The sequence below is a fragment of the Nanorana parkeri genome, unplaced genomic scaffold (assembly GCF_000935625.1).
Source record: "Nanorana parkeri isolate BGI_ZX_2015 unplaced genomic scaffold, ASM93562v1 scaffold2205, whole genome shotgun sequence".
NCBI lineage: Eukaryota > Metazoa > Chordata > Amphibia > Anura > Dicroglossidae > Nanorana > Nanorana parkeri.
In genome coordinates, this window is record NW_017308473.1 from 1,184 (window position 1) to 10,719 (window position 9,536).

Consider the following 9,536-nt stretch of genomic DNA (forward strand, 5'->3'; position numbering starts at 1 on the left):
CCGCCTGGCTTCCTGATTGGCCAACTTTCCGACCAATCAGGAAGCCGAGCGGAGAGTCATTACATGCCCCTCGACTTCCTGATTGGCCAGGAAGCCAGCTCCATGCTCCCAGGTGACGAAGAAGCATGGAGCAGGCTTCCAGGTCAATCGGGAAGCTGAACGGTGTGTAATGACTCGCCGTCCGGCTTCCTGATTGGCCAGGTTCCCGACCAATCAGTAAACCGGGCGGCGAGTAATTACCTGCCCCCCGGCTTCCTGATTGGCTGGGATGCTGGCTCCATGCTCCCTAGCCAATAAGTGACGAGGGAGCATGGAGCCAGCTTCCCGGCCAGTCACGGGGCGAGTCATTATCCGCCCCTGATATTCCCGATTGGCCAGGATGCCAGCTCCATGCTCTCTGGTGACGAGTGAGCATGTAGCTGGCTTCCCGGCCAATCGGGAAGTTCCGGTATCGGGTTAAGTATCGGGAGTAACCTAGGACGCTCTGGCTGGCGTCCCGCTCAGCTCCTGGCAACCAGTGACATCACTGCCCAGGAACTGAGTGGGAATCCGACCCAAACTGGACAGGAAGCTGACATAGAGGAATAGCTTCGCCCCCAACATCCCCACCCAGTTAGCTTGCACCATCTCCACCCACCGGCCTCAGGCGGTGAGAAGCCTTGGGACAACCGGAAGAGGACATGTGACGGCACCAGACCTGCCTGAAGACTGCAGGAAAAAAAAGTATGTCAATGTTTTGTTTTTATGAAAAGAAAGATCTAAGAAGGGTTTCAGGGAGGGTAGGGGGTGAGGAATGGCTGGAGCTGTAGTGGCCCTTTAAAAATATGTGAGAAACAGACTATAAGGTTTAAGAATGTAAAAAATGGTCACATGCTTTTTTTATATTTAATACTTAAAATATATATATTTTTTTTCTTAGGAGACTAGCTAAATCAACTCTTCTCCTTATCCCTTTGTTTGGAATTCATTATGTTGTCTTCGCTTTGTTTCCTGAACATATTGGAGTTTGGGCCAGGTTATATTTTGAACTTGTTCTGGGATCCAATCAGGTAATTGACTGATTTATATATCGTCCACTTATAAATGTCAGATGGTCACGGTAATTACACAGATATCAATAATACTTGTTGTTTGTATTGGATGAGCAGTTAATAGGTACATACACAGATCTATGTAGGCTGGGTGCTTTTGCATCTTTTTGGTGCGTTTTACAGAAGATGTTTGCTAGGGACCATGAAAAATGGTGCAAGTATCATTCCAAAAACCTTCATTGGCTTGTTGAAATCTGCTAAAGAATCTTCCATATTTTTCTTGGATCAGTTCACATTTGGGTAGATGCCAGTGGAATCAACCTACATTTTCCACAACTTGTTGAAGATGCAAACTAGGGACGTCCAGATACCAGTGCCGATACTTGGCATTTTTATGAGAACTACCAGGGTTGCAGCGGTTGCAGCTGGGACCTGGCTCTGGCGCTCCACCGCTGTCCTGAAAACATTAGTCTGTATTGATTTAGAAAAACTGTCACATGACAATAAACAAAAATGTATGAGTACTTGTATCTATGAGTTTCAGTACTTGTACTTGGAAAAATGGTATCGGTGCATCACTTATATATATATTTAAAAAAAAATCATACATTAAAATGGGGATGCACAAATCCCAGGAGCTCCGTGTGCTCCTTAACAATGACAGCTGCCTCCTAACTTTAGAATTTTTTTCTAGTCTAGTCCTGGAGCTGGAAAAGTATCTGCACTTGTACTTGTACCGAGTACGGTACTTGGTATCTGAAAATCCCAAATGCAAACCCCATACCTTTGTTTTACAGTGCATTCATTCCCTTTTCTAGGACCTTGTTATTCCTGTGTTCCTCAGCTCCATCTGGTGGTCATAATGTGGTATTTTACTAATATTACATATGACTTGGAAAGAAAATATACTAATAACATTAATGTTTGCCTCCATTCGGACAGTACAAACGTTTGTGATTTTTAAAAAATATAAATACACCCCATAGTGTTATACCTTAAAAGAGAACTATGGGGTAAGTGTTTTCACCCATAGTTCTCTTAAGGGTCACAGGAGGATATATACTAACCTACTCCCGTGACCCAAACTCAGTATATCGCGAGCTACAGCTCGCAGTATACTGAGACCACCGCAGCCGGGACAGATCCCGACAATGCTGTTGAGATCCACCCAGCTGTGTGAATGACAGCTGGCTCTGCCTATCTAGAGGCAGAGCCAGCTGTCCCCGCCCGCTCCTCCGTCCATTTCTCCAGTCAGCGCTGGAGGATCGGAGGGGGAGAATTCCTGCAGGGAGCCGTGACTAACAGTCACGCTCTCTGCAGGGACATGATCGAGAAGTGATCGAGTGATGGTATGTGTTCGCTCACTTCCCGATCTATAGAGCCGACCTGTGACAGTTTCATTGTCACACGTTGGCTCGAACTATGAGGCTGAGTGATTTTCACTCCCCTCATAGTTCTGCTTTAAAGACTTCAAAGTTAAAGAAAAACTCAGAGCAGAAACTGCTCATTTAGTCTATAGTGTAAAATAAACTATCCCTGTCCCTGTCTTAGGCTGGTAGACTGGCCCCCACAACCTCTCTTTCCCTCCACACCTATGGACTAATGACCCGTGAGTCATCACATATAATAAATGTATTAGATGTGAGGACGCCGAGGGACATTCCACACTTGACTAAATGTAGGTTGCACAATGCAGACTTCTAACTTCGTTCATCTTCTGAGCAGATTCCGTCAGAACTCTGACCTTTGCAACTTAACTTATCTAGACCTCTACAAAAATGATAACCAATGTATGTAACCTAAGGATGTAACACACTTCTGGTAGCAAACATTGTTAAGGCCCACCATCGACGTTTTGTGTAGGGGGCTCAAATAAATTTGTATTACTCACCTGATCCACGGTCCCATGGCAGTCAGCGCTCACCTCTCCTGGCCCCTCCGCTCTGGCTATGGAATGACCCTTGGCGCTCTCACGTGTAATACAGGTCAATGGACCTGCATAAGATTTGAGGACGTCAGCAGCACTTAGTGCGCTGAAGTCGATAGGAGAAGAGGCTGCAGGGACCGGTCTAGCAGCGTGGAGGTAGCGGACAGGACTGCTTATCAGAGGAGTAACACAGCTTTATTTGAGCTCCATAGACAAAATGAGCACTTAACCATTGCAGTGGGGCTTTTCTTTTTTAGTTTTTTTAGTTGTTTGCCCAGAATTCTACTTTAAAGGAGAACTATGGGGTTAGGGCTTTTACCCATAGTGCTCCTTGGGGTAACGGGAGGACACAAACTAACGTCCTCCCGTCACCCTAAGCTCAGTATACTGAGACGCCGCAGCTGAAGCGGATCCCGATAATTATGTCTGGATTCGCCCTGCTGTGTGAGTGACAGCTGGCTCTGCCTATCTAGAGGCAGAGCCAGCTGTAGCCGCCCCCTCCCCTGTCCGTTCCGCCAGTCAGCGCATGAGGATCGGAGCGGGGAGGGGGGAATCCATTCCCTCCCCTGTCGCGGCAGAGAGCCGTGACAGGTTTGAGAAGTGAGCGAACGCCGGTATGTGTTCGCTCACTTCCCGATCTACTCAGCCGACCTGTGACAGTCTCATTGTCACAGGTCGGCTAGAACTATGAGGTGAGTGAAAAGCACTCACCTCATAGTTCTCCTTTAAGCAATGCATCCTCTCAGAATCTGGAATCCATAATAAATAACTTTCTTAAATGAAGAATGAGACCAGGAGAAATCCACCTCCTACTACTGAATAAACACAAATCTAAAACTTAAAGGTCTCCAGATTCCTCCAAAAGTCTGCGGTCTATGGTACAAACTATATTATATACCTGCGACAACAAAACCAGGCTTATGGCATGCCTGTGATCGGCATTGACTCATATCTATCCTGGATATTGTTACAAAATTTCCATAGCCCAAGTTTAACCAGTGAACTCAGTTTTATTGGATTCAAACATCATTATCAGCTCCAAAAGTCATGTTAAGAAGAAATTGTCTATGCAGACATTTGCCAGAGCACGATAAGCTCTTTAATGGTTTGTGCTAATCCTAGATACTGTCATATCTCTCTTGATCACTTCACTGTGTGTTCATCTTACAATTGCAGCCAATTACGTTGTTGATATAATGCTGGAGGATTGCCATTGACGTCAAATAGACTCTCATATATACATATGGGCAAAAAAGTATTTAGTCAGCCACCAATTGTGCAAGTTCTCCCACTTAAAAAGATGAGAGAGGCCTGTAATTGACATCATAGGTAGACCTAACTCTCACTTCAGACATGTTACAATAGTGTAGAACTGAGATACACATACAAACACAACTGAGATACCTGGTCCTAAGGCCAAGTATTTATCCTGAAAGGCTTATAGAGATGGGCATGGATTTACAATTTACACAGAGCTTTATATAATTGCACATTCAGTCCCTCCCCTCAAGGAGCTTACAATCTAAGGTCCCTATCTCACATACATACATACATACATAGAGGGCCAACTTAGAGAGGAGCCAACCAGGACCTACCCACCATCTGTGATATTCCCTGGGTAGAATGAACCTGGAAGTGCTCAGCTCTTAGCACTTCTGTGTTCAAAGCTGTCAAACCTTGGTTGCTCTGGCTAGGGTTGAAACTAAACGAGCACAGCTTGTGCTCAGTTTGCTTCAACACAGTGCAGAGGTGACATTAGGTGGCTAATAGACCCCTGATATCGCCTTTAGGAGAACATGTCACCTTGCCAAGGGGCCTGTCACCCGTGTGTGATATCAACAATGTTAAATTTAAAAAGTTAAAGTTTAATAGAATAAATCTTAAAAATATGTTTGTGAGCCCCCCACCCAAATCTACATGCACATACAAACACAAATACGCTCATTAGGTGTGCATGCGCAAAAAAATTATGATTGCACCACTCATATTAGGCATTGCTACATCTGCCATTGTGAGAGCAATAGTTCTAGGGCCATCATTCACTGCTAACCCTAAATTATTAGGCTGTAAAGGCTCTTAAAGCATTGTCTACGGACAATTTTGGGTACTGACTTTTTTACTGAAAATTTAGATTTGATAAACAGTAGCGCAAATATCGCTTGAGATAAAAATGTAAAACTGCCAACATTTTATTACACAGGGGCTTTTCTTTCAGAAAACATGCATTGTTGTGGGAATGTTACGTGTTCTTCAAGCCTCATATGTGCATTTTAACATGTGTCAAAATGGACAAAAAAGGGCTTTGGCGGTGTATGGGTTAAAAGGCGTTCTATATAAGCACCTGTAGGTGGGACAGCAGCGTTGCCAATGGGGGTATTATATTGGAGGTGGTGGGTTAGACCATGCACAGTTTATAGAGAGAAGTAACAATTAAAAGATGAGTTACCTGTAAGGGTGTTGTGTTTTTTCTCTCCTTTTTCAAAGTTTATATTTTTTCTGTTCTTCTAAAGTATCCAAATCTTTAACAATGAATATTATATTCTTTATATATTATATATTCTTTAACAATGAATATTATATTATTTATATACTATATATTCTTTAACAATTAATATTTTGAATGTTTTGAATTCCTAATAAGGAGGAAGTAATCTGTTCTTTTAAACAAGGAAATGTTTACATTTTCTTAATGATTGCTTATTGTGTTCTTTTCCTCCAGGGATTCATTGTGGCGTTGTTATATTGCTTTCTTAATGGAGATGTGAGTAATAATGTCATCATTGTAACAATCTATACTGTATAGCAGGAATAGGCAACCTTGGAACTCAGCTGTTGTGGAAATCCAGGTTCCATAAGGCATAGCAAGACACTGGCAGCAGCAGGCATTATTTCCAGAAACAGAGGCATCATGGGATTTGTAGTTTCATCACTGATTGGGCCAAGGTTGCCTATCCTGCTGTATAGTGTCTGCCATCTACAACCATATCACTCCCAAGACTCTCTAATTTTTCCTTTCCTCTCCTTTCCTTTTGCTCATTTCCTTTACTTTCCTCTTTTCCTATTATTTCCTCTTTTGCTTTCTCTTTTCCTTACCTTTCGTTTCCCTTCAATTTGTACCTTTCCTTTGCTCTTTTCCTTTCCTTTCCTCTTTTTCTTTCCTCTTTTCTTTTTTCTTTTCCTTTCCTCTTTTCCTTTCCTGTACTCTTTTCCTTTTCTTCCCTTTTTACCTATATTTTCCTTTGCTCTTTTACTTGCCTTTTCTTTCCTTTTTTCCTTCCCTTTTCTCTTTTCCTTTCCTTTGCTTTTTTCCTTTCCTTTCCTTTGCATTTTCTATTTTCCTTTGCTTTTTCTTTTTTCTTTGCCTTTCCTTTTCCTCTTTTCTTTTCCTTTCCTCTTTTGCTTTCTCTTTTCCTTACCTTTCGTTTCCCTTCTTCTTTTGCCTCTTGCTTTCACCTTACCTATTTACTTTCACCTTTCCTTTCTCCTTTCTTATTTCCTTTCCTTTCCCGTGTCCTTTCCTTTCCCATTTCCTTTCCCTCCTCCTTTCCTTTCCCATTTCCTTTCCTCTTTCAGTTCCCATTTCATTTCCGATTATCTTTTCTTTCCTTTCTGTGTAGAATTACCTGCTGCATAAAAAAACTAGTGACAGTATACAATACAGCCAGTGGGAGATTTTTAATGGAGAACTATGGGGTAAGTGCTTTTTCCCATAGTTCTCCTAAGTGTCATGGGAGGACACAAACTAGCGTACTCCCTTGACCCAAAGCTCAGTATAACGCGAGCTACAGCTCGCGGTATACTGAGACCGCCGCAGCCGGGACGGATCCCGACATTACTGTCGAGATCCACCCAGCTGCCTGATTGACAGCTGAATCTGCCTATCTAGAGGCAGACCCAGCTGTAACCGCCCCCTCCCCCATCCGTTCCGCCAGTCAGCGCTGGAGTATCGGAGCGGGGAGAATCCCTGCAGAGAGCCGTGAGTGACAGTCACGGCTCTCTGCAGGGAGATGATAGAGAAGTGAGCGAGCGACGGTATGTGTTCGCTCACTTCCCGATCTATTGAGCCGACGTGTGACAGTTTCATTGTCGCACATTGGCTCAAACTATGAGGTTGAGTGAAAATCACTCACCTCATAGTTCTCCTTTTAAGTGCCCTCTCATAGGGACACATCAAGTAACTACATCCTCAATATTGCTCCCTTGCTAGAGGGCATATGAAAACACTCTGTGTGCTGCATTACACTACAATTTGTTACCAGTTATACAGTAAGGTGCACACGAAATGGGCTTTGAACAGTAGAACAGTAGAAAGGCATCATGGCACACTCACAAACTAGCATGTAAAACAACTTGTCTCACCACTAAGGACAATGACAGAGGTTTGGATACACGTCTTCTGCAAAAACACTCTGACACTAGTGCTGCAAGTCAGGATGTTTGCTGTTTTCTTGATGTAGAATATCGTACCTTTCCCTGCATATGCCCTACCATCTCCTAGGTATTCCATTGCTACAGCATTGACATAAATGTTTGCAGTTGTCCAACAAACATGTAACTGTATATGGGCCAAAGTCTGGGAAACATTGGAATTCATTACATAAAGCTAGATTGAGTAAAGCAGAACAGTTATATACAATAACAACATGTAATCCAGTTAAGTATTTATTAAAATATCCAAAGGGTTGGAAGACAGAATTAGAATGAACACCAAGTCTTGACATCAACCTCTCACAATCCCCAGTACATCTGTACTCATACTGAAAGAGAGAGGTGCAGTGCTTTAAGCTGATTAAGAAGAAGAGAGTAGAGAGGTTACTTTATTGATGTGCTGCTGCTTTTTTATTGGCCACTCAGTAGGCTGGGGTGGGTTCTAGATCAGGCTGTGTAGCTCAAATGCAGTGTAGTCTGTAGTACTGCTTGGCCATGCCTGGATCACAGATTTGACTGCATAGAATTACAAATCCTTCAGCACATAATGCATTTCAACCATGTATTTCACTGTTTTCCTGAAATTCAGTTGTGATAGTGGTGGTGTATACATCCATTATGACGGTCTAGAAGTGCATATCATGATTGGGTCTAATAAGACTGGCCTATTCTTTCTCTTCATAATTTCAGGTTCAGGCTGAGATCCAGCGGCACTGGGGCAAATGGCAAACCTCACTGGAAAGCAATGTGTTCAACCTGGTGACTCAGGACTTTACAGCATGAACTATCAAATACTAACTGGCTATAGATTTGTTCAGGCTGAACAAACAGGATGAAGCTGGCCAGGGTGACCTAAACGTAGAGGTGCATTGTGTGAAAGATCGACTGTGGTGCAGATTCCTGAGAGTTCCTTTGTCTTAATGGATAATATTTAAACCAAAACACCATTTAACACTGTTTGCATTAAAATTTTCCACCTAACATCACCATAATGCTGTTTCGGCTCGGTATACTAAAGTAGGTTGGAACCCGATTTTCCAAAAGTTGTGCTGTGAGACAGCATAAGGGTATTGACACATAGGGGTCTATTCATAAATGTTTTTTACACAACGTTCATTCACACTTTTTAAAAACATTGGATTCCATTGTAAAAATGCGTGACTCCTGGGTGAAAGTTGATTCTTGTGTAAGAACATTGATAAATAGACCTCATAGTTCATGAGGACGTCAGGATGCTCCCAAGCAAACATAGTACACAACTTTGTAGGCCATTTTAAGTCAACAATAAAAAAGTGAAGCCCTTTAAAGAGTTTGCGATGCCTTATAGGACTCAAAGTTCCAGAACAGCTGGAGTTCTGAGGTTGCCTACCCCTGGCCTTTAATGTAGAATGTAGAAGGTATAAACTACTTTAAATAATTTTTGCCAGTGGGGTCTCCAAGAAATGTATGAAGTGGGTAAGTGATTCAGTTGGCTGGCTCTGAAGTTGGTCTGTTTGTTTTTTTTAAAGCCACTCTGTAACCTTGCCAGTTCAGGACAAATTACCATAGCTCATGAGGATGTCAGGATGCTCCCAAACAAAACAGGAGGTCTATTCATTTCTACAAAAATGTTGCCATTAGAATATTTGGGTCTCTCTTTTGTAGACATTCAAAAGCCTTAAGAGTGCTGCTGGGTGGCACCATCTTGGCTATGATGTCAGCAGACTCAGAGCTAAGACACTAGTTTCTTCCCCTTCTCCCCTCCCTTGGCAACTACATAAAGGTTACATAGGAAGGTGAAGGGAGGGACAGAGGAGTTGGATTATCACAGAGAGCAATTAGACACTCCTAAAAGTGAGGACCATAACATTTAAGGAGGGAATGGGCTGGCTAGGGAATTGACAATTTTTGGAGTGGTCAGGTTTTCTAGCAAGTTGGAATGCATATTGCACGTAAGTAAGTGTAAGAGCTAGAGCGCTTTGGCTTTAGACAAGCCTTAGTCATAGATAACAGAAAAAGAACACAGCGCTCTCTTAGGAATGTGGGGTCTGTGTAGGTGCAAATGATCTGGATTGCTGCTCCAAGAACAGGGGGAGAAACCTGTGAACTAGGAAAAAAGAAGGGGGAAAATTAGAGCGCAAATCCTGGGAATGTGGGGGTTATAGGGACAG

At 42.8% G+C, this 9,536-nt stretch overlaps 1 long non-coding RNA gene across 1 annotated transcript; it reads left to right on the forward strand.

Moving 5' to 3' along the window:
* The first annotated feature begins 925 nt into the window (after window positions 1-925).
* Window positions 926-8,222, forward strand: LOC108801051. Its single transcript, XR_001942135.1, has 3 exons — window positions 926-1,049; window positions 5,678-5,719; window positions 8,077-8,222. It is a non-coding gene; the product is annotated as an uncharacterized LOC108801051 (long non-coding RNA).
* Window positions 8,223-9,536: the final 1,314 nt, after the last annotated feature.